Source organism: Rhinatrema bivittatum, chromosome 1 (assembly GCF_901001135.1).
Source record: "Rhinatrema bivittatum chromosome 1, aRhiBiv1.1, whole genome shotgun sequence".
NCBI lineage: Eukaryota > Metazoa > Chordata > Amphibia > Gymnophiona > Rhinatrematidae > Rhinatrema > Rhinatrema bivittatum.
In genome coordinates this window covers 432,702,050-432,713,054 of record NC_042615.1, presented here as the reverse complement: position 1 = coordinate 432,713,054, position 11,005 = coordinate 432,702,050, and the positions used below count along the sequence as shown (strand labels likewise).

Here is an 11,005-nt window from a genome sequence, read left to right as displayed (position 1 = left end):
GAAGAGATGTGGCTCCCCACCCTGCATTCTGCATCTTGCTGAAGACTGTTCTGTCATTTCAGGCCCCTCGCTTTCTTGATTATAAGAAGTCTCCTCTATCATTTGCACCAGCTCCCTTCTGTATTTTCTGAGAATCGCATCCATGGTGCCTCTACTTCTGAAAGACTGAACAGACATCATTACTGCAAGTAGGGTGAAGGACAGACCCATGCTGAGTTCCTCCCATTCATTTTTCACAGGAATTTCATATCTAGTATTTTCAAGTATGACTTTCAAAAGCTGGTGTATTACCTATTTAGAAAATTAGAATAACCATATATAAACGTTTGGTAAAACAAGCTATTGGATTGAAGAGAGAGTACTTCGCCTGAGCTGGGACTTGAAGCCTGGACTCTCAGACTAATAATCCAATACTCTACCAATCGAAATAGCAAGACAAAGAAACAGTGGAATGTATTGTTCACTTGACTGATTAGTAAGGTCTCCTACACTATGTTTCATGTCTGCTTCATAAGACTTGCCATACTGGGTGAAACCAGCTGTTCATCAAGCCCACTATCCTGTTTCCAATAGTGGCCAAGCTAGGTCACAACTACCTGGCAGGATCCAAAGGGCTAGATAGGTTCCAAACTGCTTCTCTCAAGTATAAGCAGTGGATTTCTGCATCTCTTCCTTAATAATGGTTAATGGACTTTTCCTCCAGAAAATTGTCCAAGCCTTTTTCAAATGCTGCTGCACTAATAGCTTGCATCACATCCTCTGTCTTCAAGTTCCAAAGCTTAATTATGGTTCAAAGAAAATATTTACTCTCATTAGATTTAAATGTATTACCTAGTAACCTCATTTTGTCCCCCCTGGTATTGTAGTTTTTTAAAAAGTAATGAACGCTTTAACATTTACACGTTCCTTTCCACATATTATTTTAAGTACCTCTTTCATATCTCCCCTCAGCTGTCTCTTCCCCAAGCTGAAGAGTCCTAACCTCTTAGGCCTTTCTTCGTAGAGCAATTGTTCCTTCCCCTTTATCATCTTGGTCGTTCTTCTCTGTACTTTTTCTTATTCTGCTATATTTTTCTTTAGAAGTGGTGACCAGAACTGCACCAATACTCAAGATGAAGTCACACCATGGAGAGATACAGAGGCACTATGATGTTCTTCTCCATTCCTTTACTAAAAATCCCTAGCGCTCTGTTTGCTTTCCTGGCTGCTGCTGCTGCTGCTGCACACTGAGTAGAACATTTCAATATATTTTCAATAATGACACCTAGATCCTTTTCCTGAGTGGTGGCTTCTAATGAGGAACCTTTCATTAGGTAGCTATAATTTGGGTTACTCTTCCCTAAGTGCATCACTTTGCACTTGTCCACATTAAATTTAATTTTCCATTTGCATGCGCAGCCTCCCATTTTTGCAATGTCCTCTTGCAATTTCTCACAGTCCTCTTGTGATTTACCAGCTCTGAATAATTTTGTTTCATCTCTAAATTTGATCACTTCACTCTTTGTTCCCATTTCCAAGTGATTTATAAATATATTAAAAAGCAGTGGTCGCAGAACAGATCCCTGGGGCACTCTGCTATTCACTTTTTCCATTGGAAAAACGTACCCTTTAGACCTACTCTCTGTTTGCTATCTTTTAACCAGTTGGCAATCAACGATGGGACACAGCCCCCTAGTCCTTTTGTCCTAAGATGTCTCTCATGAAGGAGTTTGTCAAATATTTTCCAGAAATCCAGAACACTATATCAATCATCTCACCTTTATCCACATGTTTATTTACACTCTCAAAAAAATGTAGCACATTTCTGAGGCAAGACTTCCCCTGCCTACATCACTGTTGGCTTTGTCCCATTCAACCATGCTTCCTTCCTAGTCTATACTATCTAGAAAAATTTTTAATCTTCATCTGCCAATAATGATAAAAAGAACATTGTTTTATCACACAGAGCAGCCATTCTTAGTGCTACCACTTAGATGTGTATTCATTTATCAGTAACATAGCATTCAGTGCCCGTCAAGATTTAAACAGAGTAGGCTAAAGTCAAAGAAAACACACATCTCACATTACTCATAAAGCATGAGGGTTAACACCAATTTCTTGTGCCTCACCAAATTAAAAGATTCATCTGATGCAGCTGCTTTCTGGGCAAAAGCGCCACCAGAAGCAGATAGGGAGCTAGCAATGGGAGAGTGGATAAGAGGGGCTGTAAATGTGGAGGCTGCAGGCCTGCTAGGGTACCGGAGAGAAACGGTTACATTCAATGAGGTAGAAGGGAGCAACTAAGGCTATGAAACACTGTAAATGTCCCAGATTCGAGCAGGGGACCTTACATGTTTTAGGCACATGTATTGATTGCGTCACAAGAGTAAGATTGCTAACCACATGTCTAACATAGCTAGATGTGTACAAATACATAGAGTATTTATATCTATAAAATATGAATGTTGCTTTGAAAACTTACATAGAAAGATGATTGCAGACACAGACCCTGTGGCTTATATAGCCTGTCCATCACCCATGAAATTTAGCTATGTAATTGCCATGATTCCATCGTAGAAACACTGAATTTCACGCATCGTATCATGAATTGAAATACTGTTTTTGTCTCCACCACATCTACTAAAAGGTTGTTCCATGCAACCTTTCAGCCTTTTCCGACCATCCCGGAAAACGGAAGTGGTATATGTATTTTGTAATGAAGAGTAAAGGAAGGCACTGTCTGAATTTTGGATGCAGCTTTTGCTTGTTACCATGCAGGTGCCATTAGCGAGAAAGCCAGAGAACTTGATGAAAGGTAGATATTCCTGGGTAAGAATTGAACCCAGGCTCTGGCTATAGGTGCCCCCTTTACCAGTCTCTACTCCATCAGAGATGTTTGCCTTTTCTAATTGCTCCTCCCTCCACCAGCTATTTGAAGAAGTAAAAAATGCTCCAGGTGAGGTTTGAACTCACAACCTCAGCATATCCCACATGTCAGTACTGCTGTATAAGTACCACGCGCTATCCAATTGCGCCACTGGAGCTCTTGGAGGGTAAGCGAAACATTCAATATTTAATTATACATTCTCTGCTGTCAGACACTTTAAAGCCGTTTATATTTAGGTAGGTACTGACCCTTGATCATCAGCCTTTAAGCTGAACAGAAATAATACAATTTCAGCTTATCAAGAGGGTGATTCAAACCTAGGCCACCAAAAAAAACTACAACAGGAACACAGAACCTTTCACTATAGGAGTAATCCTGACTACTGTTTACAAGTTCCTCTACGCTCTCAAAATATATACTGACAGAAGCTGAAAGCTGAATTCTCTGATATGTCATGAGATAGAATTACAATGTTAGCTCAACACAGATTTCAATCGTATCTCCACAATTTTATAATCTTCCAGAATGGCAAGTCATTCCAGAGAACAGCCTTTATATTCTATGCTTCTTATGGAGCCCTTCTTTCATATTTCTAAAATATAAATACAAGGCTCAACCCAAAGGTAAAATAATCCCTCAAGAACAACTTCCTTTAGACAGGTATCAAGCCAGAAACTTGAGAATCTCAGTCATTTCTCAACAGCTCTTTGCTATTCTAGCTCAATGATCAAGGAAATCTGCATGGAGACTTCTGCAATCGCATTGTCTCATGTCTGTCACAAGGGAATGAAGAAGTTCATTCCTTTCACTGCTGTGCCACCTCTAACTGTTCCTTCATCTTCATTATGACCATTGTCTCCTGTTTAGAAGCTGCCAGACTGAAAACTACAGAGACAAGTGTAGAATTACTTAATAACATTGAGTTAATTCCTAACCTATTAGCCCGAGATTGCAAACTGCCCCCTTGACAGTCAATACTCAACCCAAAGAAATGAAAAATGGACACTTTTAGCATGAACTAGTTGCCCACTATAAACCAGAAACTCCAGGTTAAAAGAACAACAAAAGTGAATAGATAGACTACAATAAATCTGGGCCATAGAATTTAAGCTTGAAACAGAAAACAGTTTCACCTTAAATTATCCCATACAAAGTCATGATCTGCATCCAATATTTCAATAAAGAAGAAGAGAGACATCAAAAAGAAACCAAACCCTCAGGTCAACCAGAAATCATTAAAAATAATCAATCATATCATATCAACACTGATTCTATCTTGTAAGAAAAGGAAAGCATTAAATATTTGCATTATGTGAGTTCTTTTCTTTGCTGTTGATGGCTGTAAACAATATTGTAATGGTAGCAAATATGTTCTTTAATGGAATAAAGTCATATTAATATTCAGACCCTCTGGAAATACTGAGTAAAGTAGAAAAATCCAACATTCTTTGGCATTGGCTAACTAATTATCTCTATTTTCCCAATATTGCTCCATTTAGTAAAAAGATTTAATATTATCTAGAGAGGCATTATTAACAATCATGTCTACATTGCTGTTTCTCTTTAAATCCAATGTATCACATTCATTGATAATTTTCAGACCCTGTGCAGAATCAGAATTATGGAAAATGTAGATAAAGCCACCATCGTTCAACATGGGCTAGGAAAACATATCTTACTTAACTTCCTTAATCAGTCCTATTCTTCTCTTAAAAAAAACATCTAATGTCATCTGTTGGAAGCGGTTGTTCATTCCAAAGAGTCACAAGATGAAAGGGCATGAAGCCGCTGAAATAGATACAGGCCCATAGTTCAATTCTCCTTGTTTGCAGGGCTCTTTTAGTCTTTCCTTCAGGGATCATATAATAATGAGATAAATTTCTATGTTCAGCATGGGTAGCTGCACATCTTGAAAATAATTTCCGATGAAATGTTCGGATTGATTTAGAATGGTGAAAGTATTTTCTCTCTACAGATGAGATGCAAAGACTTGATTGCCAGCATCTGTAATGATAGCTCTGTTCCCTACCAAAGGCATATATTTGGAATTGTTTCTGAAGTAGAAAGCCACTTTCACCAAGCCATCTTTAAGTTTAAGAAGTCTTTGTTAGGAAAACATAGGAAGATCTTGAAATGCATCTTTTGCGCTCAGCAGTAAACAATGTTTCCCAGTGAGCTTACTTCCATGCTGTGCATTTGATTTCGAAAGGTAGAACACATTCATTTTAGCTAGGTACTACTTTAGCTGTATCTAATAAGATGAAGGTCAGCTTAGAGAGCTCTTTTCGTTTTATATTAAGGTGAAACTCTTGTAGATGTGCTGAATTTCTTTCCCAGATATCTACATTCGGACTCACTACTACAAAAGCCTGTCAAACAAAAGGAATTGAACAATAGGAGTATTCTTCTTTAATCTTTGAGGTGTGAGAATTTATTTTTCTTAATTGGTTGATAAAAATAGGCAATTGTAAATCTGCAAAAATTAAAGTCTAAGCTATCTAATTAAACACTATTCTTGCTATCTTGCACTATCTTACCCCCCCCCCCCTTTTTCGCTCCTGCTCCATTTCCCCACTCCCTGTTTTTTGTAATTTCCTCCTTCTCAAGTTTATTGTAAACCGGCGTGATGTGCTTGCACGAACACCGGTATATTAAAAGCTGTTAAATAAATAAATAAATAAATAAATAAATCAGATGTACGCATAGATTACCATTCCAATTGTAGCCATGGGTGCATACTAGTATAGTCTCCAATCATCTAGTGGTTAGATTTTGGTGCTCTTAGCAAAGCAGCTGGGTTGAATTCCAGTTCAGGATACATACTTTTGCTTCAGATGGTAAAGTAAATTGATTTTCTATTTCAAATGTGCAGCAATACCATTCTTTCATTTTTCTTTCAATCTTCCAGAATATTTCTCTTTATTTAAGCCAGGCACAAGTTGCCTGTAGCATCAGAATTCTGAAAGCATTCTAGAACACTGGACAGCTTGATAAAAAATCAGAATCTTAACTCGTTATGACAACTTTTTTTATTCATTTGAGCTCCAATGTATACTAATATATGCAGGAACTAAATTGTAATATCTTTTACACTGGGGTGTTATAGGCACCAAGTTTGTGAATTCACATCTTTTGAGAAGAATTTAGTTCAGAACTCATATGCGTAAGCAATCAAAACCCAATCGTGGTCAATACCTGGATGTTTTCTATTACTAAACCTAAAACTCCAAATGAAAGCCTGAAAAACAAAAGAAGAAATGGCTTAAAATAGAAGAAAGCTGTTAAACTACAATCTTCAAAGTGTGCTTAGTAGGTGTTAGCATAGCTCAGCTCTGTCGGTGATATACATAAGAAATGCCTATGATTACCCATTCAAAACACATCACATAATCAAGGGAATTTTTTAGCTTCAGGGAAGAAAATTTCTCAAATAAATTGTGGAAGAGATGTGGCTTCCCACCCTGCATTCTGCATCTTGCTGAAGACTGTTCTGTCATTTCAGGCCCCTCGCTTTCTTGATTATAAGAAGTCTCCTCTATCATTTGCACCAGCTCCCTTCTGTATTTTCTGAGAATCGCATCCATGGTGCCTCTACTTCTGAAAGACTGAACAGACATCATTACTGCAAGTAGGGTGAAGGACAGACCCATGCTGAGTTCCTCCCATTCATTTTTCACAGGAATTTCATATCTAGTATTTTCAAGTATGACTTTCAAAAGCTGGTGTATTACCTATTTAGAAAATTAGAATAACCATATATAAACGTTTGGTAAAACAAGCTATTGGATTGAAGAGAGAGTACTTCGCCTGAGCTGGGACTTGAAGCCTGGACTCTCAGACTAATAATCCAATACTCTACCAATCGAAATAGCAAGACAAAGAAACAGTGGAATGTATTGTTCACTTGACTGATTAGTAAGGTCTCCTACACTATGTTTCATGTCTGCTTCATAAGACTTGCCATACTGGGTGAAACCAGCTGTTCATCAAGCCCACTATCCTGTTTCCAATAGTGGCCAAGCTAGGTCACAACTACCTGGCAGGATCCAGAGGGCTAGATAGGTTCCAAACTGCTTCTCTCAAGTATAAGCAGTGGATTTCTGCATCTCTTCCTTAATAATGGTTAATGGACTTTTCCTCCAGAAAATTGTCCAAGCCTTTTTCAAATGCTGCTGCACTAATAGCTTGCATCACATCCTCTGTCTTCAAGTTCCAAAGCTTAATTATGGTTCAAAGAAAATATTTACTCTCATTAGATTTAAATGTATTACCTAGTAACCTCATTTTGTCCCCCCTGGTATTGTAGTTTTTTAAAAAGTAATGAACGCTTTAACATTTACACGTTCCTTTCCACATATTATTTTAAGTACCTCTTTCATATCTCCCCTCAGCTGTCTCTTCCCCAAGCTGAAGAGTCCTAACCTCTTAGGCCTTTCTTCGTAGAGCAATTGTTCCTTCCCCTTTATCATCTTGGTCGTTCTTCTCTGTACTTTTTCTTATTCTGCTATATTTTTCTTTAGAAGTGGTGACCAGAACTGCACCAATACTCAAGATGAAGTCACACCATGGAGAGATACAGAGGCACTATGATGTTCTTCTCCATTCCTTTACTAAAAATCCCTAGCGCTCTGTTTGCTTTCCTGGCTGCTGCTGCTGCTGCTGCACACTGAGTAGAAACATTTCAATATATTTTCAATAATGACACCTAGATCCTTTTCCTGAGTGGTGGCTTCTAATGAGGAACCTTTCATTAGGTAGCTATAATTTGGGTTACTCTTCCCTAAGTGCATCACTTTGCACTTGTCCACATTAAATTTAATTTTCCATTTGCATGCGCAGCCTCCCATTTTTGCAATGTCCTCTTGCAATTTCTCACAGTCCTCTTGTGATTTACCAGCTCTGAATAATTTTGTTTCATCTCTAAATTTGATCACTTCACTCTTTGTTCCCATTTCCAAGTGATTTATAAATATATTAAAAAGCAGTGGTCGCAGAACAGATCCCTGGGGCACTCTGCTATTCACTTTTTCCATTGGAAAAACGTACCCTTTAGACCTACTCTCTGTTTGCTATCTTTTAACCAGTTGGCAATCAACGATGGGACACAGCCCCCTAGTCCTTTTGTCCTAAGATGTCTCTCATGAAGGAGTTTGTCAAATATTTTCCAGAAATCCAGAACACTATATCAATCATCTCACCTTTATCCACATGTTTATTTACACTCTCAAAAAAATGTAGCACATTTCTGAGGCAAGACTTCCCCTGCCTACATCACTGTTGGCTTTGTCCCATTCAACCATGCTTCCTTCCTAGTCTATACTATCTAGAAAAATTTTTAATCTTCATCTGCCAATAATGATAAAAAGAACATTGTTTTATCACACAGAGCAGCCATTCTTAGTGCTACCACTTAGATGTGTATTCATTTATCAGTAACATAGCATTCAGTGCCCGTCAAGATTTAAACAGAGTAGGCTAAAGTCAAAGAAAACACACATCTCACATTACTCATAAAGCATGAGGGTTAACACCAATTTCTTGTGCCTCACCAAATTAAAAGATTCATCTGATGCAGCTGCTTTCTGGGCAAAAGCGCCACCAGAAGCAGATAGGGAGCTAGCAATGGGAGAGTGGATAAGAGGGGCTGTAAATGTGGAGGCTGCAGGCCTGCTAGGGTACCGGAGAGAAACGGTTACATTCAATGAGGTAGAAGGGAGCAACTAAGGCTATGAAACACTGTAAATGTCCAGATTCGAGCAGGGGACCTTACATGTTTTAGGCACATGTATTGATTGCATCACAAGAGTAAGATTGCTAACCACATGTCTAACATAGCTAGATGTGTACAAATACATAGAGTATTTATATCTATAAAATATGAATGTTGCTTTTGAAAACTTACATAGAAAGATGATTGCAGACACAGACCCTGTGGCTTATATAGCCTGTCCATCACCCATGAAATTTAGCTATGTAATTGCCATGATTCCATCGTAGAAACACTGAATTTCACGCATCGTATCATGAATTGAAATACTGTTTTTGTCTCCACCACATCTACTAAAAGGTTGTTCCATGCAACCTTTCAGCCTTTTCCGACCATCCCGGAAAACGGAATGGTATATGTATTTTGTAATGAAGAGTAAAGGAAGGCACTGTCTGAATTTTGGATGCAGCTTTTGCTTGTTACCATGCAGGTGCCATTAGCGAGAAAGCCAGAGAACTTGATGAAAGGTAGATATTCCTGGGTAAGAATTGAACCCAGGCTCTGGCTATAGGTGCCCCCTTTACCAGTCTCTACTCCATCAGAGATGTTTGCCTTTTCTAATTGCTCCTCCCTCCACCAGCTATTTGAAGAAGTAAAAAATGCTCCAGGTGAGGTTTGAACTCACAACCTCAGCATATCCCACAGTCAGTACTGCTGTATAAGTACCACGCGCTATCCAATTGCACCACTGGAGCTCTTGGAGGGTAAGCGAAACATTCAATATTTAATTATACATTCTCTGCTGTCAGACACTTTAAAGCCGTTTATATTTAGGTAGGTACTGACCCTTGATCATCAGCCTTTAAGCTGAACAGAAATAATACAATTTCAGCTTATCAAGAGGGTGATTCAAACCTAGGCCACCAAAAAAACTACAACAGGAACACAGAACCTTTCACTATAGAGTAATCCTGACTACTGTTTACAAGTTCCTCTACGCTCTCAAAATATATACTGAAAGAAGCTGAAAGCTGAATTCTCTGATATGTCATGAGATAGAATTACAATGTTAGCTCAACACAGATTTCAATCGTATCTCCACAATTTTATATCTTCCAGAATGGCAAGTCATTCCAGAGAACAGCCTTTATATTCTATGCTTCTTATGGAGCCCTTCTTTCATATTTCTAAAATATAAATACAAGGCTCAACCCAAAGGTAAAATAATCCCTCAAGAACAACTTCCTTTAGACAGGTATCAAGCCAGAAACTTGAGAATCTCAGTCATTTCTCAACAGCTCTTTGCTATTCTAGCTCAATGATCAAGGAAATCTGCATGGAGACTTCTGCAATCGCATTGTCTCATGTCTGTCACAAGGGAATGAAGAAGTTCATTCCTTTCACTGCTGTGCCACCTCTAACTGTTCCTTCATCTTCATTATGACCATTGTCTCCTGTTTAGAAGCTGCCAGACTGAAAACTACAGAGACAAGTGTAGAATTACTTAATAACATTGAGTTAATTCCTAACCTATTAGCCCGAGATGCAAACTGCCCCCTTGACAGTCAATACTCAACCCAAAGAAATGAAAAATGGACACTTTTAGCATAAACTAGTTGCCCACTATAAACCAGAAACTCCAGGTTAAAAGAACAACAAAAGTGAATAGATAGACTACAATAAATCTGGGCCATAGAATTTAAGCTTGAAACAGAAAACAGTTTCACCTTAAATTATCCCATACAAAGTCATGATCTGCTTCCAATATTTCAATAAAGAAGAAGAGAGACATCAAAAAGAAACCAAACCCTCAGGTCAACCAGAAATCATTAAAAATAATCAATCATATCATATCAACACTGATTCTATCTTGTAAGAAAAGGAAAGCATTAAATATTTGCATTATGTGAGTTCTTTTCTTTGCTGTTGATGGCTGTAAACAATATTGTAATGGTAGCAAATATGTTCTTTAATGGAATAAAGTCATATTAATATTCAGACCCTCTGGAAATACTGAGTAAAGTAGAAAAATCCAACATTCTTTGGCATTGGCTAACTAATTATCTCTATTTTCCCAATATTGCTCCATTTAGTAAAAGATTTAATATTATCTAGAGAGGCATTATTAACAATCATGTCTACATTGCTGTTTCTCTTTAAATCCAATGTATCACATTCATTGATAATTTTCAGACCCTGTGCAGAATCAGAATTATGGAAAATGTAGATAAAGCCACCATCGTTCAACATGGGCTAGGAAAACATATCTTACTTAACTTCCTTAATCAGTCCTATTCTTCTCTTAAAAAAAACATCTAATGTCATCTGTTGGAAGCGGTTGTTCATTCCAAAGAGTCACAAGATGAAAGGGCATGAAGCCGCTGAAAATAGATACAGGCCCATAGTTCAATTCTCCTTGTTTGCAGGGCTCT

General features: G+C 38.0%; 1 non-coding gene across 1 annotated transcript; it reads right to left on the bottom strand.

Moving 5' to 3' along the window:
- Positions 1-2,927: 2,927 nt before the first annotated feature.
- Positions 2,928-3,023, bottom strand: TRNAI-UAU. The gene is made up of 2 exons: positions 2,986-3,023; positions 2,928-2,963 (listed from the first exon to the last, which is right to left on the bottom strand). It is a non-coding gene; the product is annotated as a tRNA-Ile (tRNA).
- Between the last annotated feature and the right edge of the window lie 7,982 nt (positions 3,024-11,005).